Source organism: Notothenia rossii (genome assembly GCF_949606895.1).
Source record: "Notothenia rossii genome assembly, chromosome: 3".
NCBI lineage: Eukaryota > Metazoa > Chordata > Actinopteri > Perciformes > Nototheniidae > Notothenia > Notothenia rossii.
The window spans coordinates 23,541,452-23,569,279 of NC_136901.1; the positions used below are offsets into that span (position 1 = coordinate 23,541,452).

General features: G+C 41.6%; 1 protein-coding gene across 7 annotated transcripts in view; it reads right to left on the reverse strand.

Annotated features, from left to right (window-relative positions):
* nrxn2b (neurexin 2b) overlaps positions 1-27,828 on the reverse strand; it is a 667,491-nt gene that overhangs the window by 463,174 nt on the left and 176,489 nt on the right. The gene's annotated exons all lie outside the window — the stretch shown is intronic.

Genomic DNA, 27,828 nt, shown 5'->3' on the forward strand with positions numbered 1-27,828 from the left:
GTTGGAGGGGAAATAAGGAAACACTTGGAATAAACGCTGTAATAGAATAAACTACCCATGTCTTGTGAAAGTTGTCTCAAGGATATGAGCACACTAAATAAACATTATTTCACATAATCATAAATGACATTACAGCAAAGGTACCTGGTGTTGTACTGTGCATTGCAAAATCACTAATACGTTGTTAATAGAAAAACCAAAGCATGTGTTATCTTTTTTTATAAGAGAGGGCATTATTTTAGCTGTCAGCTCATTCAGTGTTGTAGAATTGCAGGTCGTTATAGAATAATTACCACATTTATATTGATTGGGGTTTTGCTATTGACACTTAAAAGTGTTAAAAATCTGTTTGCAACATGTTTTCATCTTGCTGTTTTTGGTCATAGTTATATTGTCACTGTACTGTGCAGATGTTCTCACTGGGGTGGTTGTAGCTGAGGAGTAAGAGTGCTATTTGTCTTTTTTGTTCCCGTGTCAGATAAGTCAATCCTATCAAAAGTCAGACTTCAGTCCTTATAAAAGTTGTCTGAGAATCAAGGCAGTCATCAATCCAATGCTATAGAACAAAGCCAAAACATTGTAAATGCCACTGAATGGCCTATAAAAAGCCTCAGAGTTCTGACTTGCTATTACACCAAACACTTCACTGCAGCTGTGGCAATCTAAAGAAACCACTTCTTTCTTCAGAGCAAATCAAAGTTCACTGCAATGTGACAGAGACAATGAAACAACAGAATAGCACACTCAAAGTGAGCGACAGTCACATGGAAGAAAAATGGACAGAAGATAAAAGCATTTTAAATAAGGATCTCTATAATAATTGTCTGCATCTCTGCTCTGCCTTCAATGAGATGAAGGGAAACGAAGCAAAGGGAAAACTTCAAGCTGGCCAGCATCACCCTTGAATAAAGCCAAGCTAATTTGGGAACTAAAACCCCTGGATGTTTCATTTTCTGATGACTCACATCCAAGCCCAATTTCCTGGATATTTGATGAGCAGAACGGCTGCACCAAATACCTAAACATAAAAGAAATGAATCAAGATGATTCCTTTCCCCTCCAGATAAAAGGAAGGCAAGTAAATTGACATTTATTTTTGAGCCAGGGCTATGTTTCTATGATTTAGTGCAAAATTCCCTGGGGCCACAGAAATGCAACATATTGAAAATGAAGTGCAGCGCAGCTGAATGCTTGTGCAGTTGTCGTAGCCTGATCAATGAACCATTCTATTTAGAGCTTGGTTTGGGTTTGTGGAGCTTTGTAAATCTTGCATATTGACTAAGAACTCATTCATCATGTGTGTCAACCCAAACAATTAAAATTAACTGTAGGATAAAATTATGTAAGCTGTGACTAAACAAGAGTGCAGCAACAGTCAAATCTATTATCAGAGTTACACCACATTTAGAGTGTATTTTACTGTAAGTTTTATTTCTTATTAGGCATTCAGGATCTCCCCAAATGTTCCTGAAATGAAGTAACAAGGGACATTTTCAAATAACCCAGAATAAATGAATTATTGTCCTGATTTGAAGACAATGAACTGTGCTGCTTAATGTAGAAGTCTTTCCGAACAATGTCATGAAGGCAGAAGGATAAGCACTAACTTCTTGGCATGAATATACCATATACATGTATCTCTGCAGCCTGAACACACACACACACACACACACACACACACACACACACACACACACACACACACACACACACACACACACACACACACACACACACACACACACACACACACACACACACACACACACACACACACACACACACACACACACACACACACACACACACACACACAGAACAATGTATTTATGACTTGTATAACATCCATTATTTGCTGAGGGGTAAAAAAAGTGTCATGAAACATTCATTATGTGTCTGATGACATCTCATGAAGAGGGAGAGGAAAAGTAGAGATGCAGGAGGAAAGAGAAAATGTTCAAATAGGGAAGAAATAACAAAAACAGAACGCGTAGATAGGAGGTAGAATGTGTCAGCGCCTAGCTTGAGTGATGCCTCTTTTATTAAAAACACCAATGGGGTTCCCACAGAGCTGTGGATGAATAAGCAGGGGAGCCGAGGTGTGATTTCTCGTAGCCTGCCATTTCCCAATCTCTGACGTAAACCTCCTCCACTGCTTACCTCACTCGGGGGTTGGGGCTGTCAGGTCGAGTTAACAACTACTCCATTATATAGGAGGCAATGAAGACGACAATCCTGTTTCAGAACCCATATTGGCTACTTCCGCAAGTGACTGTCGTGTTTCATAAGCAACGTTGCATCTGTATTCAAACAATGACCAAAACAGATTCTCAAGCTGACAGGCGTGTACGGCACTAAGTCCATTTTTATTTTTTAATTACTTTTTTATAGTAGCTGCAGCTTTAGTCATTATTCATAACAGGAGTCGTTAAAACACAGAAGTGCACTGGTATATTTGATATGTGGTGTGCTGAATAATAGAAGGTTACAATACATTTTGGACTACGGAATATTTTTCGCAAAAATGCAAGTATTGCTTTTCACCTGGGTTGAGCCTATGGTCAGCTGGCAAACCTTTAGATATATACTCTTTGTGTCATCCGATTCATGCAAACAAAATAGCTATATATATGCAGTCCGGAGTGTTTTTATGAGTCATTCTACAAAGTGGCAACATATAAGGATATGCTTCAATGGTTCTATACATCAGGAACATATAACGAAAAAGGGCAAGAATGGGGGTTCTTAGAATAGTTGTGTGTGTGTGCGGTGCATGTTTGTATGAGTCAGGTAAAATATATGTGGGGATTGCAGCATAGGGTGGTAGGTGCAAGGCAGCTGTAGGCAAAATATAACTACTCTTAAGTATTTTCCATTCTATCTTTGAACTGCTCAAATTATGTTAGCAAAGAACATGCTACTGCAAGTATCTAGACTGTATACTAGCTTTGTATGGAGCCAGATCTCTGTGAGTGCTTTAAAAGTCACATACCTCTTATGTTGAGTTACTCAGCCAAAGATAGATCAAGAAAAAGCACGATCTACCAGGAAGTCTTGTCAAATAAAGACATATGTTCATAATGATACCATTCCCTCCCACACACACACCTGGCTCAGGGACGTGCACAGACATTTTGGGGCGCAGGTGCTCAAGTGAGAAAATAACAAACTTCCCATAATCATTTATAAAAAAAAGTTTTAAAACAAAAAGTTAAATATAGTTGCACATCTCTGACCAATTAATTTTAATACCCTCACACTCACACAATTGTTTAATACTCAACATAATTCTACAAAAATAATCAGCTAACACAGAGACAATGGTCGTCTTTAGTATTCACTACGCACAAGAGCAGACAACAAACTAGTACAATTAATAATTATTAAATGAGCAGCCAACAATCAAAATTATGAAGTTACTGTTTAAGGACATTACAGGCAAAAAGATTATTTGTTCATGTAGGCTACTGGTTATTTTGGTCTATTTCGCTTCCATGTTTTCTTTCACTCTAATGGAAATAAAACTTCCAAGAAACACATATAAATGGTGTTAATAACTTATCCATTAGCTAGTAGCCTTAGTTAAGTATAATTGTTATTGTTAGAGCCATTTTCATTGAGTTATTATTGTCTGATAGTTAGGCTTGATAATAATATAAATTAGATTAAACTCACCATCTAAAGGTATTTTTGTGAGTCATACTATGGTTTAAAATGTATTAATTTAAGGCTCACTTATTTGTTATGAAATGTGCATCAGTATCACTTGCATGGCTATATGCCTATATATGGTAGGTTGATAGGACACAACTGATGGTGATGAGACGGGGAAACGGAAAAGTATTTTCACCGTGTTCTTTTTGTTCCTTTTGAAAATGATAAACTTTTAGTTGTGAAATGTGTCTTCCTGTATATGCCGTGTGGATCAATGAATAAAGCTCATCTGATTCAACTACGATCTCCGCTGAATTGTTTGGAAACAAAGAGAGGCGCGTCAAAACCCACAACCCCGACAGAGGTGGCTATTCAATTGTAGACAAGGATTAAAACGCCAACACAGTTATTGTATTTTAGCTAATTAGCTGTAAACTTGAGGATCTGGCAGTTTATTCATTTGTTCATCACCAGTCACCTTCAAAATAAACCAAGAAAAGCCGGCATAACATAAAAGTGGGAGGTGCTTACACCTGTCTGTCTGAAGTGACTGCCGATGAATGTCCGCACCGCTGTGCAGGAGACGGGGAGGGAGGGTAGAGAGAGCATCGTAACTTCACAGTCTAATATCACGACCTGATGTTTTTATTTTGTATTCAATCAATATATTTTTGGAAAAGGAAACTGAGCGCAAACAGCAGTAGCATTTATTAAATAAAAAAAAAAGGGGGGGGGAAAGGGCACTTTCTCTGGAGGAAGAAAAAGGGCAGGGGCTCAAGCCCAGTGTGATCTCTATGTGAGCACGTGCCTTACCTGGCTGATTCATAACTCAAAAGAGGGACTCTTTTTGAGGGTTTGGCAGCCCCGGTCATATAATAAGCAGCTGCCGATTTAATGGGGGCAGCACAGAGCTCTATGGATGTCTGAAAGTAGGAGCACAGTGTGAAACAGCTCCGATGCAGGAACAAATCTCGCACTGACAGAGATAGAGAGGCTAATGACCCTAGAAGCTCCGGCCCCAGCATAGTTTATGCATTCTGCCAAAAGTAGTTGTACACATGCTGCTCTCAAATAGACCAGGATTCAGAGAAATACTACAATAAGACATAGCCAACTGCAATTTATGCTTGTTACTTATGTGATCCTTTCACCAACAACAGCCCACAATGAGAGACATGAGTACAAACAAGGCGCATCACTCACAAGCGGCAGCACCAAAATTGCACAACAACTGCTGTGATGTAACACTTGCTCACATAAAATTTCTCATTAATATGTTGTCGGTAATATTGAGCATCGCTGCCACAGGACTGAGCTTCTTAAATTCAGTTCTTTTCTATGAGAGATTTGAGACATTTATTAGTCTTGCTTTATGAGTGGGATAAAGAGTGCACCTGTTACTTCAGAGTTTCAGCTCCTTAGATGTGCTAATTTATGCTGCAGGGGAAATAGTCTTGATAGCACTTTGGCAGATTTGAATTAAGTGTACAGTTCACTATTTAGAACAGCAATTGCTTCAACTGGGGATGGGTACGCAAACCGGTACTAAATAGGCACTGGTACCCGATTGGCAGTGATGGTCATTGGAAGGGTTGGCATCGGCTAGTATCAGAGCCAGATGTACACACATATACCCCATAGACGTTGCTTTAATTCATTGGGAGCTTGCACAATCACTTTCCTATTGGATAGCCGTCCGTTTGTTTCAAATGTAATGTCAGCATCTTTCCAACGCACACATAGGCCGACCGGTAAGTTAAGTATCCAACTTTGTTATTAGTATTATTATATAACTTATACTTGTCAATAACATTAATTTTTCTATCCTTCAGGCCAGAAGTGACTTTTTTGTAGACGTCTTTTACATTTTGTATTTGTTTTTAAAAAGCTACCATCTAATTTATTTCTGCTAGAGGTAGCTAACATGGAAGGACAGCGAGCGTCAGTTACACGGTTATTTTCAGGCTGCTTGTTTTAAACAGACAGGACCAAAAAGGTAAGCCCTATTGGGGCCCCTGAATGCTGAGAATAATTAGAAAGGAAAATATTAATAATGAGATATGTAATTCTGAAAGTCCTCTGTCTCCCATTTAGATTGTTGTGGTAGTAAATAGCAGGTAAATTGGTCTCTTCGGGGTCTTTGGGATTGCTTACAGGAATAATACCTAGTGTGGCCGTCTGCTACCTTCAGATACATTTGTGTAAAAGTTCCAATTAATTTATGTTAATGCTAAAGCTAAATGTGACACTCTGTTAGCAGTCAATAGTGCCTGCTAGACCTTGCCATGACTGGATACATGTAAAGAGAAACAGGAGCATTCAAACACAGTCTCTGCAGTCTCCTCATTGCACATTACACAGATTACCCTGTGTTAGGTGGAATGGAAGGACAGCAGTGTTCAATGGCAACAACACCCTTAAGTTAAGTACAAAGAGTCCTTCCTGTTCCTGAAAACTACGATCGATACTACAAGGAACAAGGGTCAATATGAATGTGGAGAAATAACAGCTGAATGGTTCGAAGAAAACAAGAATTGTAGCCACTTCCTTTTAGCTAATTAATTAGAGGAACAGCTCCCGACACCATATAACTGCTACCAGTCAATGCACGACTGAAAAATAAAATAACAGATGGAAGAAAAAAAGTTCACAGACAGGACTGCAGACACCTTTTGTCACAGCATTTAAACTCCACCTGTCACTTTTTGTTATTCCTTCCAGCTGAAGCAAGACAGATTGCTATACACATAAAAGTGTCACTACTTTTTGCTGCTCAACATAAAACAGTATAGCAGAGCTTTTTCCATTGCTGTAATTGTTTGTTTTTCAAATCTGTGTTTTTGTTGGTGTTGTGTGATAAGGGAAACCAATGAATATAGGGTATATTATTAAGTAACAGTGACTTCACTCTTTGCATCTCCTTAAGGCGTCATGGTAAAGCTGTGAAATGCAATGCAATGTTATCTCTCTTGTAAATGATGTGTCAAAAAATGGTTTATGAAATGATTATGAAAATAATATGAAATTGAAGAAATCACATTCCTGTTCAACAGTCCAGCAATAATAGTATATATATTATTGATTTGGGATGAAACTTGTGATCCCATAATTGCTTGCATTAAATTGTTACTTACTCTGAACTTGACTCTGTTGTTCTTTGTGTCTGCCAACTGAAAGAGTTGATATTAGGGATACATTTTGCGCATTTGTTTCAAGGAATGCTGGGGGGAGCACATGTCAAAACAACCGCCAGTCCCAAAGACAAAGAAACTCACCTGTGATCATTCATTTTATCCACCTACCTATCTGCTGGTAATGAAAACAGCCTGCCAAAATGAGGGCCCTAAGGCGAGAGGCCCAGGGTCGGCATGTGTCTGCCTGACGTAACTGGACATTCCTCAGTCAATTCTGTCTTCGCGCCCACTAAACTGTGGCAGGCCATGACAACATTGTGAGAGAAAAAGGGAAAAGAGGAATGCTTCTGTGGTGGGGATGTGATTTTGTCAAGAGAAAAGGTACAGGTCTTTGAACTACAGTACCTTTCACTTTTTATTAGCAGGATTTGAGGTGACTTGCCTTTGTGATGTTTTACATTGAGCAAATTGCTGAGCACTTACTGGGCAATGGTTTATTTTAGGGCGAATATTATCAGAACAATGAGTGCTTGGGTTTGAAGATGAGGTACAGGAAGACCAATAGAGCTAAATGAATTGGGAAAATGTAAACCTTGCTTTGAGTAATGATCAGATCAGCCTGTGTTGGCATGTAACAATTAGAGTTGGGACCATTTCCATGCAGTTTTGCTGCCAATGATTTTAAACCAAACTGGCGACAAGATTTATGACGCGTTCGCGGAAATGTAAATAAAGCCTACATCAGCAACATGTAGCGATGGCATCAAGTAGGTTTACAAGGAGACTAGCTGAGGCACTAGTTTCTGACGGACTGTTCGTTGATCCAAAAGACCTCGAACATACAAACACTCAGTTTACAGACTATAACGAACACTGAACTAAAAATGAATGCATTCTTACTAGGGCTGTCAAGTTAACGGGTTAATGCAAAAAAAAAATTAACGCCACTAATTATTTTAACGCGATTAATGCATGTGTATTTTTTGTCATCGGCCGCCCCGTAGTTTCAGAGCGCATCGAGTTTAAAATACCATCTACAAGCTGATGCTGACAGCCCCGCTCTTCCAACGCTTCCAACGCTTCTCTGCCCATTGACTTTGAATGGGGATGACGTCACTTTGCCTCGCTTTTCGCCGAACTGCATTGTGAGGAAGCAAAGCGAAGATTTCCAGGATTTTCAGGATTTTCAGGATTCAAAAGTTGAGCAATGTTCAACTTTTGAAGCTGAGCTGGAAGCGTCAGCCAATCAAATCCCGTTTATGCAAATCTGACAGTACAAGCGCTAGCCAATCAAACCGCGTGCAAGCTGGTAGAGCCAGACCGCAGTTCATTTCCTCATATTCCAAACGAGATATTACGGTAGCAAATCACACGGTTCTTTACGACCAGAACTATTTACCGGGATACAAACCGGAGGAACCAGGCATGGAGGGAGGTGGCAGAGACAGTGGGTGAAACTGGTAGGTTTTCGCCTGTTTGGGGAGTTTATATATATATATATATATATATATACAGGGACGTCGGAACTATTTTCTGGGGGGGGGGTGCGGGATTTTTGCTGGGAGGGTCGGGGGGGAAACTCACACTATCAATGATTAACGAACTCGACACGTAGGCCTAATAGCCTAGGCCTATACATAACAGATATAGGCTACATAAACACACGCAGCATCTTAATTGTTACGAAAATGTATGAAACAAAATGAATTAATGAATTAATCAAGCCTTTATTAAGGAACATACTGTAGCCTAATAGGCGATAACATAGGCCTACAGCATTCAGAAAATCAACAGAATAATACAGCCTTTACGAACATAGGCCTAATGGAACATTCAGAAAAATAACGGTTTACTTTGCGCTCGTAAGGGCTTTTAAACTGTTCCAAAAGTAGACCTTCTCTCCGTTGTTCTGCTGATAAATTCTTTAAGCAGGGTCGAGACATCGCATTCATCGAGAAGGTCGCTATGCGCATTCATAATGGCCAAATGAGTGAGTCTCTCCTGCTTAATAGTATTGCGCAGCCACGTTTTCAACCTGCGCAACGCCGAGAACGAGCGCTCGGATGCCGCGACAGAAATGGGCAGAGCCAGACAGAGCTTTATGAGCCTCTCCGCTTCCGACAGCATGGAGCGGGATTGGGGCTGCAAGGTGTGCAGAATGGCCAATACATCCTGAATGGTTTTCACTTCTCGCCCCCTACACACGTCGCTCAGGATGTCCAGCTCAAGGCTTAGCTGCTCTCTTGAAAAGGAAGTCAGTTCCAGGGAACCCACATCCACTCGTTTCCCTTGGGCCGCCTGTAGAACTGCCTGCTCTCGCCCTGCAGCTACGCGGAGTCCTTCCTGGTCAAAGCGCCGCTCCACCTCTGTGCGCACCAAGTCCAGGGCCTCAAACAATTCCCTCTTCCACAGGCTTGGATATTCTTTAATAGTTAAATATAACAGTTAAACAACAACCAACAAATAGTTTCCATATGGGCTGCCTATTTAAGCTGGGTGGGTCAACCTTAAATTTTCTATTTAAATTCAAATTATGAATATGGTTTGTTATGAAAGTAGGCCTATACGTTATTTAGTCAGTTGATACCGTTGTAATGAATTATTAATTGCAGGCTAATTTCGCAAATAAGCGTACATGGATGTAGTACATTATTATGAACTATGATATCGTTTTCTATGGATAGATCAAATCTGTCCACAAATGCTGGAGAGCACGCTCTGTGTGCGTATTTGTTGCATTCTTTCAACATTACAGACCGATGAGCTTTATGATTAATTTTAAAATACTGTTGGCATTATTTATTTATTTATTTAGGCCTATTTATTTACCCTTGTTCTCCAACTCCCGTTCCTCCTCCTCCGCTGTATGGCGAAAACGCGCTGGGGTCTTGCTGGTGCGCACTGGATGAGGAGGCTTCAAGTTGTAGCGCTCTGTGTATTGTTTGGTCTTGGCCACAAGGTCAGCGAAGGTGTCATCTTGTCTGAGTGTGTTCAGTCGCTGGCAAAGAAGTTTGGCAGCTTCCATTGATCCAAGGGCTGTGACTTTGGTGCCTTGCAGTGACCGAGCCACGGATTCACATGGCGTAAACATGGTAACGCAGGCAAACAAACCAAAGACTGTGCGCGTAGTGGTGCCCTTTTTGAGCAATCCTGCCACTTTGGCACGCGTCTCCCCCTTGACAATCCTGTCACTCTCCAAGGTCCTAAATGTCTGCAGCATCTCTCCATAGCATGCCAGCAACCGTGACAGTGCCACAACTCTGACGCACCACCGAGTTGGGCACAGGGCAAGCAGGTTGATCACTTCTCCACATCCAAAAAGAGACTGGTATAACGTTTTTCTCTTTGCTGAATCATTAATCACAACTGTGACTTCCCGAACAAAGTTCAGTGTATCGGCAACAGGGCGCACTTCTTTTGCCACTTCTTGCAACACTAAATCCAGAGAGTGGTTTGCGCAGTGGACAAACAAGGAGTCAGGACATGTTTCCTTTAATCTTGCCTGCACTCCCTTGAACCTCCCTGACATGTTGCTGGCTCCATCAAAACAGTAGCCTTTCAGCTTCTCCAGCGGCAGATTTAGCCGAACAAGGACATCTTTAATGCACAGAAAAAGCATCTCGGCGGTTGTGTCTGGAGCGTTGTAAAAGCCCAGAAAGAAATTCTGGACTTCAAGATTGTCATCTGCAAATTGTATACTGCATGAGAACTGTTCTTTTCCACTGACGTCGGTGGTCCCATCAGCAGTTAAGCCGAAAAAAGGATTTTCGGATGCTTTGGCTCCGATTTTCCTCTGGATGTCATGGGCAAACAGCTCCAGAACTTCATTCTGGATGCTGCCCGACATCCAATTGTCCCTCCTCTTCATCCAGTTTTGCAGGTCAGGATCAGCGCGTACCCTCTCGACCACTAGCTGCCACAACACCCCATCCCGATTTGCAGCTCCTCTCAGAGGGAGTCCCTGGCGCCCCAGGAATCTCACGCTGCTGAAAACGAGCTCCAGCATTTTCCGGGCTGTTATTTGTTCTTTAGCAGCAGCCTCAGACAAAAGCCCATTAATTGGCGTAGTTTTCAATGCAGCCAATCTTTGAGTCGCATCTAAATGAATGCGTGTTTTCTCGTGGTCTCTGATTTTCTCCTTTGCTTTTCTCCAGTTTGAAAAGCCCGTATCTTTCAAAAACGGACTGTCAGCTTGTTCTGACCCGACCAACTTGCGCTTGACAGCTGACCTGCACACACCACACACAATGCCATCACTGACCGCGATGTATTCCAGCCACGGCCACTCTCTGAACCAGGCGGCCTTGCAGGAACGAGTGAAGTTCTCACCCAACTTCTTGGCAGGAAAATTGTAATCCTGTGGTGGTTTGCATGATATTGCCTCTTCTTGGCTAGCACCGGGTGCTGGTGGTGGCGCTGGGGAGGGAGGACGAGGCCGAGGGCCGCCGGGCCCTTCGGCTGCCTGCTGCTGCTGTCCGGTTGCTGGCACACAGCCTCTAGGTGTCTCTCTCGGACGTTTAGCTGGGTCGGGCGGATTTGTAAAAAAATCTGAAATTCGTTTTTGAACATAGGCTAGTTCTAGCTGGCGTAGTTGAACTCAAATCATGTAGCCTATGCATATGCTAAAAACAAATGAGAGCCGCGAACACAGCAAACATAAAAAAAATTCCCGCTACTTTTTTTTTTTTTTTTTTACACATAGGCCAACGTCACAGTGAGCTGTCAGATGCAGTCTGCATAGCAACAGCTATGCCATGCCAGCCAGGCTGCTGTATTGAGCCAGGCAGGGTGCATATCACATCAAAAGATCTGTATTAAGAAATACATGTAAGTCAGACAAATTGAGTTTAAATTCAGAATCTTTATTTTTATTTTTTTAACGTAGGCTAATCCTGTGATTCCTGAGGCTGACGGGAGGGGGTGCTGCCGCACCCCCCGCACCCCTAGTTCCGACGTCTATGTATATATATATATATTGCTCGCATAAAATCCCCGGGGTGTTTTGCTTTGTATGTCGGGGGCGGGAGATTCATGTGATTGGTTGTTGGACGTGTTGCTCGCAAAAAATCCCCAAGCTCTCAGACACGCCCAGCTCCAAGGTTTTCAAGATTTTTTCAAAGCTGCTGTGTGGACGTACCGTTCCACGCTCACCGGCAGGCACCGACTGGCCATCGGGAGGACCGGGAGGGTGTGTGTATGTGTGGCACAAGAGAGAGACCTTACGTGTATTGTTGTTGTTAGCATCTAGTGCTAGCTAGCTGCGCTAACGGATATAAGGAGCTGTTTAAATGAAAACAGAGGAGCGACATTTCGCCGACAACTGCGCCGAGCACTTGACTTTATGCAGGTAGCCAGACAGTGGGACATTGTACGAAAAGTCAGCACACTCAGCACGGATAGTGCGCGCAACATGATTGCAGCATCCAGGCAGCTCCCGTTCGAGCATATGCATTAAGTTGCACATAGCTCCGACCAGAGGCGCGGGAAGGTATTTTGAGTGGGGGTGCTGAGGTGCTGGACTCCAGTGAACACTATTACGGGCACTATAGAGCACGCAAAAAAAAAGTCCCTACACGCAAACACACAGTAAACCCGCGACTGTTACAATGAAGGCTCAATAATCAGTTCACGGCATATAGGCAGGGGTAACATGCAATTTTTTACGAGTGGGGAGTGGACCTCACCTCCTCTAGGAGGGTCCGGGGGGATGCTCCCCCGGGAAGATTTTTTTTAAATATTGAAGTTAAAAGCATCAATCTGGTGCACTTTGAGAGCAACATTAAGAGATCTATGGATACATCTCTCAACACCCAGATGAAACACAACTGTAAGCAGATGTTCTTTTTCTTTATGGATATTTTACAAATCACTCCCCTTTCAAACTGTATTCTTGTTTTACTGCCATATAGTATTTCATAACTGTTTTTCCTTTATTCTCTTATTTTTTTAATAACTATAATGATCATATGAAGGTGTGCCGCGGAAATAATCTTTTGAATAATTTTTGACCAAACCGTTTGAGACCCACTGAGATAACTTAGACTAAAGTTAACTATCTAAACACTCAGAGAGTCCTTTAGCTCACCTGAGCCTCTCAGTCTGAGAGGAGAGCTCTCCTCCAGCTTGTTGTGGAACAAACAGCTCCGTATGTCCGTTAGTGCAGCTAGCTAACCAGATGCTAACAACACGGTCCCTGCTGCTGGCACCGGTCCCTCTCTCTCTCCCCCTCTCTCACACACACTAAATGCGCTATTTCTGCACACACACAGAGCCGCGAGCTTGAATGACACAAGCACACTTTTATTTCCATGCAACTCTCTGATTGGTCTGGTGTCTTGCCTCTGTTGCATTCACTGAACACGGGAAATTACAGTCCTGCTGTCCTTTCTAGTGTCTTGATGAGGTTCACGTAAAGCACGGTTAATGTATTATATTATTGAGGTAGAATTGTCCGGGGCTACAGAAAAAACCTTCGGGGCAGGCCAAAATATTATTTTACCAACAATGTGGAATTTATTGGCTACATATTACACAGATTATGCACAGTGGGAGCAGACAGGGGAGCTCCGCACCCCCTGCCTGCCTCTAGGGGGTGCTGCAGCGCCCTCAGCACCCCCCTTCTCGCGCCCATGGCTCCGACGATCACACACACACACACACACACACACACACACACACACACACACACACACACACACACACACACACACACACACACACACACACACACACACACACACACACACACACACACACACACACACACACACACACACACACACACACACACACACACACACACACACACACACACACACAATGTATTGTATTATGGTATTGTATGAGAGAGTTTCCAGGTTGAATTGAGGTGGATATTTTTAATGTTCAGATGTTGCTGTGCTTAATATTCATGAGAATATTTTTCATTGTTCAAATGATAATAAACATTAGCATAAAGCATATTTGTCCACTCATATGTTGATAAGAGTATTAAAAACTTGAAAAATATTCCTCTAAGGTACATTTAGAACAGATAAAAAATTTGCGATTAATTTGCGATTAATCGCGATTAACTATTTTAATCGACTGACAGCCCTAATTCTTACACAACAGTCCTGCTGTGGGGAAATGTATCGCGTTACTAATTTATATAAATAAGGTATAAATAACAGAAGGGTGATCTGCATAATGGAATACATACCATAATCTTGATGAAGGGAGGATTTATTGCATCTCCAATAATCAGTATCAATTTATATATGCTAATCTTTACTTGCCATTGCAATAGGTAGGATTCAAACACTATGGTTCCAATGCGCTTAATGTATCAGCCCGCTCTGCTGACCTCATTTGTGGATCCACATTCTCTTTAATGTGGTGCTGCCCTGCAGAAATGTGGTCTAGCTCATAAAATTCTAAGGTTTACAAGGTGACTCTGAAAGTGAGCATAACACACCTCAGCGCAGCCATGATCTACCGCTCTGTTAAGACCATATGTGAGCTGAGTGAATACAACATATGAGGCCATATCATTGCTAAGTTTATATTGGTGCTGCTGTCTTGGACATGACGATGTTTTTGTTCTGTAAAGGGGGCCAAAAACACGAGTTGACAGATCAGGATGCAGCCTGAAAAGTCATATGATAATTACAAAAGTCAGTCATGCTATTACCTAATCAGAGTTCTCTTAATCATAGAAGTAAAAAAATATACAAGGGAAAAAAAGAACTTTTTTTCAGCGCTTGCATAAACACAGCCATTATCTGAGTAAATGATTATTCACAGTGTGTGTGAATGTTGATTAGAGCTTCCTCCTGTTGTGTGTAATAGGAGGGAGACTCATCAAATATGGATGAAATGGATGTTGATGCTTTCCATCATGGCACTTAATCATGGCATTCAGTAAGCGGTAAGGGCAGGCGGGATGTGATATGGCGACTGTAACTGATTGGTAAACAATGTCTGCTTTGCCTGTTGGGTGTGTGGAGATGGTGAAACGCGATGATGGTGTGTAAGCTCAGCACCTCAAAGCTGGATATGCACTCTCTTTAAACAGGAAGGTGGTTTTAGAAACGTAACACGTTTTACGATTCAAATATATACTCTGGTCTCAACCCGTGCATAGTGTACAGGCAGCCACATTGGTGGAAAAGCTGACCTCAGTTGACAGTGTTCATGCAGAGCTGTCATCTTATGTACACACTGCTTGGTGCAATGACACTCAGAGGCCTACAATCCCCTTACTTAGCAATATGTTTATCACCCTGCCATAGATTTCCTCTCAAGCTGAATGATGAGCTTGAGCTGGCCGTACACACACACACATACCCAATCACTGCACAACTTTAGCATGCAGGACTCATCGACCCACAGAGCACAGACAAACAACACACAGACAGGGAAGGAAGAAAAAAGAAAAGATCACCAGAGCGACTAACTCCTTGATCCACACTTGATCTTCGCTTGTCTTCAAAAAGGCAGGATCAGTGTCAGGCTGAGGTCAGAAAGTAAAGGCAAGGTCTATCGGGAGAGGGGATGAGTTTAAGCCCTGAACCACAAGATAAGATCAAGTTCAGGCGGAGGACAAATTGGAAGTTGAAGGGAATAGAGGAAATTAGTTTTTTTTTCAATCACAAGTAAACATAGAAAGAAAACATTCCTGTGTGGCTGAAGGATCAAATATGAATGAGTCTCTAGCATTGTTTGATACAAACCCAAGAGTCATATAGCTCCTACATTGAAACATTAATACCCTCTACTCTCCTGTAAACTATCAATCAAGGCAATCCATTTCAGCATCATAAAAAGAAATAAAAAACATAATGTGATATTGTACAAATGTGTTCAAAGTTCATAAATGTGTGATTGGTTGCTGCTAACATGTAATGTAATGAAAAGGCGCCTCAGCAGTAACACAAAGAGTGGTCACGAGAAGCTAAATGATATGCATATTACTAATGCTTGCTGAAAGCAATGGTGTTTATTTTAAAAAGCCATTACGTAAGGTAATGAATATGCGTAGACTCTCGAGGCCAGCTTAGTGTTTACTCTGCTTTAAAAAGGGTGCTGTTTGCATTTGGGCTCATTATAAGCTACTCTGTATTCAGGGTAAAAATGGTTGATAGTAATTCAATGATATTAAATGTATAGACTGAATTAGGGCAATGACTCACGGAGGATGCAAAGCAGACTTCAGAGCAAATTCAGATTGAAAGCACTGACCTAAAGTTTACCTGGAGGTAAAGCTTTCAGAAGGAATAGCTTCATAGCTTCATGTTTTCTTTGCATTGCATTTCATGCTTTTGAAGGCTGGGCATATGCATGTGTGTAAATCACATGTATATGCCTCTTTGAAGTGAGCTTTCTGAATCTGCATGAATGTCACGCTTTAAAATAAAGAGTGCCATATCTGTTCTCTTTATTCTGCAGTCAGAAGACAGAAACGGAGATACAAATGTATGTCCATATTGTTGGGACTAACACTTCTGCAGTAGAAAGGGCAGGTACCCTGTGAAAAGGTGAACAAAGGAGAAAAAAAGGAAGTTGGAGCTGCATGGGACAGACACTAGAGCTTAGCATGGCTTCCACGTCCACTACTCTGACAACTAATTTGCCCTAACATTTCAGCAAAAAGGTCAGACAACCCTCTGCCCGAGTTTATGAATAGTGTATAGGGGCTCTGTCGACGAAGAGGAGAAACAGAGAACAAGGCAGGCAGAAGGTCTCTTCATTGACTGGGCTTATAGAGAGGAGGGAGGCTGCCTTTGTCAGGGTCCAGATGGGAGCTGCTCTGTATCGTCTAAATCAGGAGTGGAGTTCTGACCTTATCTTATTCAACAGGGCCACATGCTTAAGGTGTTGAATTGTTCAGCTTGCACTCTCTAGTGCCTGCAGATTTCACAATAGGACCTCTGACAGTGTTAAAATTGTAACATTAAAACACAATGCCGGAACAAAACAGAACAAAATCTTTCTTTAACTAAACTCTCCCTGCATGCGAAACCAAAAGGATGTTTAAAGTAAGGCATTTTCATATTTTAAGGGGAACTAAAAAAGGCAGCACATTCAGAGACTTTTACTGGAGCTTGTGACTGAAGAGGCAGTCTATCTCCAATTGAAGAGGTGATGGCTGGACTCCATTTTCTAACCAGGATTACTTTCCACCTACACAACTGAGCGCTGCGAGATACTGACAGGACATCTGGCCTAAACTTCACCAGTCTAGCAATTATTTAATTAGATAAAATACAAAAAAAGGGAACCCCTCTCTCTCTCTACCCATGTATTATCCGACGCAGAGAGAAAGTGAGCGAGTTGCGAGGAAAGCCTCACTGAACTGAGAAATTATCATTTTAGAACTGGAGCGTTTACTATCACAGCGCTTAATCTTATTCATGCACAAATATGATTACAGTCACAATACAGCAGAGTCTGCACATTCAACTCAATGAAATATTGTTTTTCCTCCAACATGTTAACTGTCTCTTGAGCTACTCACAGGGTCACTTTAAAGTGACTCTTTCATACCAGCCTTTCAGACCACTGTCCACATGAAAACACCCAATTCCCAGGATTGCCAGCAACACTTGTTCAATTAAAGGCATCAGGGGAGACCTAACCACTTCATTATCTGCAAGCTGGCCCCACATTGATCAGCCTGTCTGGGACCACTCACAAACTGTGTGACAGCTTAATCTGGGCCCTGCTCATGCACGAACACCGTCTTTCACTCACTCACGCACACATTCACTCAATCTATTACAGAGTGACTTGGATTTACTCTCTATAGGTGTTAACATGTTTATCTGTCTGTTTCAAGTCTGCAAAAGAAGACAGCGCAAAGGGAGGACAGAAGAGCTTCTGGGGGATTGAATCGGTTTCATTCATTGCAAACTGTCAAGCCCTGAAAACAAATGGTTGTCTTTCTTTCAGTTTCCTTGTGAAACCTGCAGAAATCAAATTGCTAGGATAGAGTTTAAGTCCCAATCTGGAGTACAAGCTTAGCGGCCACCTGTGGGACTACGATTGGTAGACCACTTTCCTACTTGTTCATTTTGCAGGACTGATGACTCAAACAATCCTGAAAAAATAATCTGACACACACACACACACACACACACACACACACACACACACACACACACACACACACACACACACACACACACACACACACACACACACACACACACACACACACACACACACACACACACACACACACACACACACACACACACACACACACACACACACACACACACACACTTTGCATAAGACGTTTTAGGCACTGGCTGGGTTGACGGAATGCAACCCCGGCCTAGCTGTACAGTCATTAACAGTGAAGTATCTAGGCCATGTCTTACTGAACCAGCCTGCTGATTTGACGCCACAGCTCTTGAGATTGCCCCTAAACTCCTCCTCTTCCTCACTCTATCCCTTGTCTCTCATGTCTTATCCCCGTGTAGCTATTTATTTCTCTTTTTGCCATCCTTCCCTTGTGCTCCTTGACCCTCAGCTCCCTCTAGCCCCTGTCCTCTCTCTTCTCCCTCTAATTCTACTTCTCCCTCTCCAAATTGTCACATGCTGAGAAAGCAAGGCCAGGCCTAATCCAAGCCAGTAAGTGAGCATGCAAGGTCTGTGGCCTAAAAGCTCCCCCTCTCTGGCCCTAAGAGAATTATAGAGGCGACAGATAAATACATAAGACATGTAGGGCGTGAGGCTTTATGGCAGCTGCTGCACACATTTATGGTGTTTCTGATAACAACTCATCATAGCGGTTAGGCCTTACTGAGAGGAGAGAAAAAACCAAGGGGACCCCTGTCGGCAGGGATGTTGAAAAAGGGAAAGTTCAACTATTTATAATTCTCAGAGACGTCTGTTCTGTTTACCATAAGTCTTCAGTTGCACACAGGGTGCTATACACAGCATGGGGTATGTACTGTATAAGAACCGAGGCTTGGGGAATGTGTCTAGACAAAGCAGATTTTTAAATAATGCTAAATTAGGTTTGATATGAACTTAAAAAAAATACTTCACACATGGACAATGAAAAAAAGGTTATGTTTGCAGGATTGTGTCAATTATAAACAGATACATTAGTTTAAATATATGACATTTTTAAGCACAAAGACTTGTGCAGCAGTAATTCTGTATAATAATGAATACCAGAACACCTCACCTATAGGCATGCTGCATTATAAAAGTATTGTTCAACTCAAATTAAAACTCAAATTAAATGTCTGCTTTTTTATACCATAACAATAAAAGTTAGATTTTGTAAAATGACGAGATAGCACTCGAATCAGTGTTCCGTTTGTGTCTTGGCATCTATGCCAATATTTAACAAAACATATTTATACAAAAAGTATTGAAGTATATTCAATATCCACATTAAGGATCCAAAATGATGATTTCATTTTCTGTAGCGTGTTTTGAACATTTTTACAAAAGACCTACAGAGCAAGATTGCTAAAGAAGACAAAGAATACAAAGAAACAGAGAATACAGAAAAGAGAACGAGGCACAATGAAGACAAATTCTCTATTCTACCATACTCGAATCCCAAAAGAATTAATTTGACTTTCAAGCAAGGGGAAGTCCTCAGCGGCAAAACAAGCTCACTCAAGTGTTACTATTTTCCCATTATGAAATTGAGGGAAGGATGAGAAGAGAATAGCCCTATTCCCCATTTCCCTTCTTTTATTGGTCACTCTCATTCATTCTGCTACCCTATTGATCTCAATTTTACCAGACCATTTCTCCTGACACTGCCCCAATGCCACCAACAGCCTGGAACATCATTGTAGGCCTGCTAAATGAAGGTTGGAGCACGAATAAAGGCCAGGCCAAAGACAGATAAGAATGTGAATCCCACTGAAGAGCCTGTGTACTTAGGCTGAGGCAGTAAGACTTTGAACAGTGTACGGCTTTGGAAAAACTTTAATGATTATAAACCATTTTATTAGGGCTCAGATTTTTATCAATTATTATAAACAATTTTTTATTACATAAATTAGCAAAACAACTGATTGAATTTAAACTTGTTTCATAATCATCTAGATGTTTTTTTATATATATAATCCCTTAACAATGTGCTCATAAATTGGTCTATAATCAAATAAATAGACTTTAGTTTATGCCAACATTTAAAACAAAAGACCTGACTTTGATGAATCAGGCAATATTTTTCCCAGCATTTCAGCCCCCTGGACAGTGCACTTACACACTCCACACACACACAAAAAACACAGTACCAGCCTGAGAGAAACTAATACTAATGAATGTTCCTGCGACACACCAATGTATGCTCTGCAAATCGATGGTGTCGATAACTCATCCCAGCCCTAAAACACACGCCAGCATACATGCACACATGCACACATCACAGATGTACATACAGACGAAAATACTGGAAAGTCTTCTTTGTGAGAAACACATTTACACACAAAAACATAATGCACACAACGACACAACTGAGAAAGAAAATGTCACGGTATCCACCTTTTGGCTTAGCAGCAGGATGGAAGTGAGGGTGAGTGCTTTTACTTCTAAGAACTTGCAGTGGGCTTGGGGATGGGCAGGAGATTGACTTTTCATCAGGCTCTGCCTAAATACAATCTCTCACGGTGTCACCTAGCCGGCACTTTGCAGTCAGTGGCTTTCCATTGCATAATTTAATTCAGAAAAGGATGCAGGTACACAACAATAATGTTATACTGCTGGAAATAATGGAAAGTTATGTGAAAAAAAGTACTCAGCCGAAAGTGACAAATCTGGGTTTAAAGTGACAGCGGGTGGAAAGTGTTAGCTTATACACACAGTGGGTGTTTCTCAATGTCGAGTAAAGCTGTTCCAGAGCCACTATTTCAATCATACTACGTCATCGAGTGCCGCCGAAGGACTGTTCCAATGTCCAGCATACTTGTCCGGCGTACTTCGTTGCGAGAAATTTCGAGGCTGCACATTTGTAGACTCCGGTCTTGAAATCCCCACAATGCTTTGCGCACGGACCAATTTCCCTAAATCTGTGGCGGAAAATGTAAGGCGGGGCCTTACGCCAGCTGCACACTTGCTCGCCTGTTCCACTCTTCGTTTTCCGAATGCCTCGCTTCTGAAGCAAGTGACTGAAGACGTTTGCTACCAAGCAAGCGTACTCCACATTGAGAAACACCCTGAATATCCCCACTCTTTACACAAACACCATCAATGTGTGCTGTATCTATACATTACAGAACATATCCAGACAGAGCCTTAGCTCATGCAGCCTTTCAATGTTTCCTCTTGGAGGGTGTTCAATGATAGCAGAAATGGCTCTATTTCAAACGGTTTCTTTTGTTGGGAAAATGCAAAAAGTTAATAGACCTCCATCTTTCATCATGACAGCATTATCTGCATGTCTGCAAGAGCAAAGACAAGCCGATGGCGAGGTTATGAAATAAATCACAGAAAAATGTGTTTGTTTGGCATTTAGTGTGGGAAGAATCTTGTTAGTTCAGCCAGCTTTCCTTGAGGCTAGTCTTGCTTCCTTTATTTGTATTATTTTATGTCATCCATACTTAATTGACCCTTATCTTTAAAGACTCTGCAGAAACTACTGACAATGGTGTTCCAAAAGAGAGGTGGGGAGGTGCTAGGGTTATAATTATATTACCCACCTTCACTTGTTATTTTAATCTGCTTCCAACCGGGGTTAAGCTGCACTTTGACACCACTGCCAGTGAGCCGTGGAAGGTTAATCTATGTTGTACATTAGTTACTATGATCTCTTATGATATTGTCAAACATGATGAGCCTCCTAAAGTACAAGGTCAAAGCTTTATTGAGGAATTTTAGATTAGCTGGTAACACAGGAGTCTTAGAATATATTCTTAACAATATCATCATGGTTAATACACAAAGTAAGAACCAGTAAATAGACCATGGGTCCACATCTGATTACGTGGTGTTCCATCTCTCCAGGTCACTCTATATAGCCTTTCATAACCCAGTGAAGCTGCATTTCACGGCTTCCTATAGAGACCTCCACCAAAGAAGCCTCTGAGCTACAACCTCTATTCTACCAGGAGAGGAATTAAGGTGACCAAATGAAGAGGAGGAAGCAGAACGGATGGTTTGGGAGGATTGGCAGAAGGAAAGAAAGGAAGAGATGTCGAGAGTAAAGAAAGATAGGTGGTGAAAATAAAAACAAACAGGAAATTGACGAGACATGGATAAAGCTAAGGATAAGTGTATGAGGAAGAGGGAAACCATAGAGTGATGGATGAAGAGGGATTGAAAAGAGAGGAGGATTACAAAGACTGTATCCCTGACCGGGCATAAATTAGCAACCAACCGAGAGATGAGGCAATATAAACTCCAAATACCCCATAACCCCAACGTCCATTGGGGAATGCTTGAAAGAATTAATGCTTTTTGTTTTCCCTATTTCAAAAGTAACAAAGGCACGGAGGTGCACAACACATTTTCATTTTAGTCCACAGGAGAAAGGAGTACTTTGAAGAGAGCGATGGAATCCTTCCCAAAGCTCATTGTAATACATAGCATTGTAATGTAGTCGAAGTGCTAAAGTTATGATTTGTGTGTGCTTGGCAGAGGGAACATAGAAAAATGAAGGGGGTTGAATTAAAAAAGGTAATGAAGAATGTAAATGTTGCTAAAACATTGATGGTGGTATTTTAAAGCAAGGCTCCTGCAACCCTTCATCTATCCTCGAAAGGGCTTGAATCGAGAAGATGACCTTTTGGAACGATTGACCAAAGGTGTACTATGGAAAGATATGGTTACAAATTCAACAAAATACATATAGTTAGTATATAACTATCAGATAGAAGCAAGTCGGAATGAATCTGCCAATTTAAAAGTTTTACAGGACTGAACTCAGCAAATGCGAATAAAAAATTAAGAGAGAGCCGTAAAATCTGGCATATCCAATACTCTTCTTCTTCACACACACAAGTACACACATACACACACATACAAACAAACACTATACACCCCACAGCTCCAGGACATGCATTGTCCAATCAATTTCTCTCTACATCACAGCAAACAGTATTGCCTGTGGTTACGCATGTTGACACTGAAGCATCTGGAGTTGCTCACAAGTGGACGCCCACTCCATTCCTTTAGACTTTGTTATCACAAAGCAGACAAATAGAAAGAAAGAAAAGAGTGTGAGCTGTGTGGGGTGAAATGAACGTCTTGTGAGAACAGGCATGGCTGGGCTCTGGCTCCTCCAGGACCTGAAGATGCTTTATCTCACTGAAACATCTGGCAGAGGCTGGGCGGGCAGAGGCAGCATCAAGGCGTCCTACTGTCCAAAGGATCTTGAGCAATTTCAGAGCTGAAGAAAGACTCTGTTCCCCCTTCAACTCCTTGGTCTGTTTTCCCCTTCCAATAAGCACACTGTGTGCATGTGTGTTTATTTTTCTTATTTGCAGCCTTTTCTTTTCAAGGGCCTGTTAAAAAGCTAGCCAGCAATCTTCCACAATCGATGGCTTTGTTTGAACACTGCAAATCTCTTGTGCGTTCGATGAAAAATGCACAGTTAAGCTTTATTGATTGTAAAGAATGGACAAATTGTGTTGTTATGCTACGCCGGTATTTATATAAAAGCCTATCATTCTCAATTGTTTTCCCAATTTATCCTTTGTGGTAAGGTCCAAACCAAGTGTTCCACCTTTAAGCCAAAGCTTTTCAAAACAACAACAGCAGTTGGTATTTGAAAAAGTATCATGTACAAGCATCATTTGTTCTAGAAACACACAAAATCTAGGTTAATACCATAATGACATCAGTGCATTTAATATTTGCCTTACACTGTGTTTTCCACTAACCTTGTTGACGCACATGCATTTAGAAAAACGTCCAAGTTTTTAGTCTATGATTTTGTTTTATTTCTCCTGAGAATAATAAGAACAAAATCCTTAATCTGGTTTGGATGATCCAAAGTAATCTCTTATTACTACAGGCCCCACACAAATCTATAATCCTATATCTGTAGCCAACATCAAACTCCATTTTTTGGGAAAATAATAAAAATGGTATTGCCCTCCCCCGAGGGTGAGATTAAATTGGAGGTCTGCGTGGCTCAGAGAGAAAAGATCATTAGCCTTGATCAGATTGATTAAGATCAGCGTGGCAGCTTGGAAAATCCCTCATCCAAGCGAAGCACTAGGTCACCAAATCTATCAGCCAGGCTCAAAGGCCAGCCCTACTGATCAGGGTTACATTTCATCTGGTACCGCTTGTATAAGCCCTTTTTCTCTCAATACTGTTCATGTTCATGACCTGTCAGCCCATCAGTGGGTGGGAAATTAAAGATGGCTATCCTTCAGCATTTGAATAAACACCATACATATGTATTGCCTGGTCAATATTGTTTCTATACTTTTGTTATAATTAACCATTTCCGGGACCACATAGCATGTTTTTTGTAGGAATTATGAGTATGTTGAAGAGTATGTTCAATCAAAAAATATAATCCATACCACTGCAGTTTGTCTTTATCAGCCGCTAATAACAGCCACCAACATAACCTGGTGCTGTAAGATGTTACATTTGGTTACAATGGCTACTGCACTGCATAAAGCAATGAGGTAGACCTGTGCTTACATTATGAAACTATACATCACCTATGCAGTCCTCCATGGAGAGGGCATGCTTGATGATCAGTACACAGATGGCAATGTGCGGCTGGCTTGCCAGTAAAAACAGGTCAGTGTCGCAGGCAGATCATCAATCGGCCCACAGTGTAGAGTGAGGGCCACCGGCTGGCTTCCAGGGGCACCGGCCTCCCCGGAGCTCTCAACACCTCTGTGCATCATTAATCTCAACATACCTTTTAGCACATGGTCACCTACAACTAAGTAGACCAAATATGTTTACAGTGAAACCCTAGTAATAGAAGAGAAAGGAGAGCAGAAGCACTCTGAGGGATTGGTACTGAAGACAAATGAGCCATTTAATACATCTGCTGTCTTGTTGATACAACACACTGGGAACTGGGAACACAGCTCTTTGTTTTGAATTAAAGGTCCCATGTCATGGCCATTTCCACTGATCATAATTCCATTGTTGAGGTCTACTAGAATAGATTTATATTGTGCAATTTTCCAAAATCACTTTGGTTTCTCATACAGCATCTCTGTAAACTACGTGTATTCACTGAATTTCACTCTCTGCCTTTAACGGCTCGTTGTAGCTCCAATAGCTCCAGCCCCCACCCTCCCTGTGATCACAGTGTGCTCTGATTGGTCGGGACGTTGTGAATTGCGCTGAGCTCCGTGGAGGTGTGGTTTCCTTGTTTAGCGACAGCGAAACACAGCCAAACTCATCCTGAGCACACACAAAGTCACAGCTGAAGTAAAAACAATAAGTGTGGCTTGATATTGAGTAAGAAAAAGGTTGATAAACGCTGTGAGAATGGGTCTGCAGAGAGAACTTTGCCGCAATCCCAACTGTCTGTTATCAGCCTGCAGCCAGGGAGGAGAGATCAGCAGAGCTGCCTGCACTGAGTGTGTGTGTGAGGAAGTCCGTGGATTGGTCAATTTGGACCAATCAGCAGGGGCTTAACGTAACGGCTCCGCTGACGTAACGTAACGGCTCCACGGATTGATCCATTTGGTTCCGGGTAACGCATGACATCATTAGTTACCCGGAAGAATCAATAGACAGTAACGTATCTCCAACGAGGCGTTTTGGGGAGGTATTTTCTGTGTTAGAGTTTTACTCGCTACAGGATGTACTTTGAGGGTTTTGTGACTCTGCGGACCATTTACATGCATAAAAACATTCATAACACACTAGGGGACGGGTAATAACCGGAAAATCATGACATAGGACCTTTAAAGGACATTAATTTTTGAAGAGCAGAACTTAATTGAGGTGTTAGTATTTACATTTTATGACTTTTCAATCTAAATAGTATTTCCCTAAAGTATGTCTAAATCATTGTAATATAATACAAAAAAATCTCCTAGACCTCCGCATAGGGAGAAGTCCCAAGTTGCAAGGAGCCCACATAATTAATAGGAAGCTTAACTTACAACATATGCCTTTGCCCAATGCAAATGCTGAGTTTAAGGGTTAAGTCTGGTTAACATTGCCCTTGACATATAAAAAAAACATATATCCAGGGGTGCACATAACTGGTATGCGCGGAAAAAATCTAAATTGCTTAATGTCACTTGTGTCACTACGCGCCTTTGTGTACCTCAAAACATCAAAACAAAAACACATAATTTCGTCTACACGTGTTTCTTGTCAACAGTCAATGGAGTAAACTACGAGACATGTAAAAATAAAACAAAGACATGAAGCAGCTACGTTGCCGTTTCGCTCCCTGCAAAAACTCTTCGGACTTTCTGTGACTGACTGAACTGGGTGCTGTCCGAGCCGCGCAGGACATAACCGACGGACCTGTGAAGCTTAAAGGAGGCAGAGGCTTAGATCACCGGACAACAGAGTTGGGGCTGTGTGCACAGACAGGGTTAACGTCGGTATGAACAACATAATTGTGCCAAAACTCCGCCAACTGGCTGCAGTGGGAGACTCCCCTGTGCACATTCTGTGCCCCGTGCACACACTGGAGAACTGCGCAAAATCAGCTGATCACAACGTTCACGCTCTGTGTTCAAGCTGCTGCATTTTGATTTACAACAAAGTGGAGTAAAACACACAGCTGCAAACTTACTCAGGGTGTTAATGGAAGAGTTTGAAGACAGAGGTGGAAGAAGTACTCAGATCTTGTACTTGAGTAAAAGTAGAAGTACCAGAGTGTTACTCTGTTACAATAAAAGTCCTGCATTCAAAATGTTACTCAAGTAAAATTAGAAAAGTGTTATCATCAAAATATAGTTAAAGTACCAAAAGTAAAATTAGTCATTGTGTAGATTGGTCCATTTCAGAATAATATATATGTTATGTTTTGTAATGATTGATCATTAAAGTGTTCTCAAAGCTGGTAAAGGTGCAGCTAATTTTACAAATTAGATCAAAGTCAAGTAAAGTACAAATATCTCAAAATTGTACTTAAGTAAAGTACTTGAATAAGTGTACTTAGTAACTTCCCACATCTGAAATCAGATATGACTTCAAGTCATGTGATCATTTCTTAGTATTTGATCCTTCAACTTGGCCTCAGGAATTGCAAGGACTTCACAGTTTTGGCAACACGTTTTGGAGAAAGCAAATTGGAGGCTTAAAAAGAGACAGGGAGGTGCATCTTCATCAACTAGCATGCAAGAAGTGTAAATAGAGGACAGTGAAGGAGACACTGAGGAGGACCACGCTTTGTGTGGGATGAGTATCAAACGCTGTCTCCTGGTACTCATCTGAGTAACTCACTCAAAAAGTTATGTGCACCCCTGCATATATCCACAATATTGAATACTTTGATAACTTTGAATAGTACATTTCTACATCTTGGAGAGCCTGGTTTTACTTGTGTAGCCTGGTAAAAGTTAACAAAGGACAATGGCCCATCAGGAGAAGCCTACCCTCCCTTATGTCTGTCAGAGAATAAATAACGCACCTTCATCACACTCCCCTGTTCGTTCCCCACAGAAAGCTTGCTTGCCCCTCACCTCACTCTACATCAGTCTGGAGCGGCTACTCCGTCAGCCAGAATTGTGGGATTGCCACAATCTATTCATGTTCCCTACCTTTCCCTCGACATTTTCCGATCAAGGGCTTTAGCAGCACTGACATTGGACGAACTGCAAGGGCACTCGCGTACAAATAGAATTGTCCACACACATACCATCATTACAGGAGACTTGCATCTCTCATGTAGGAACAAACTGAGAAAATGTCAGCTTCAAACAGTCTGTAAGTGCACATATGCACATGCATAGAGCATAATTCAAGTAGAGTTAACTGGGTTAGATGATAAAAATGGAATTACACTATGACATATAATTGTATAATTCCAATATTCCAAAAGTTAACACACTCATGCTTGGTATAACCATTGAGAAATAAATGCAGCATGATTTATTTCAGCTTTAAAGAAAACCTGGAGCAAATGGGTGTCTTC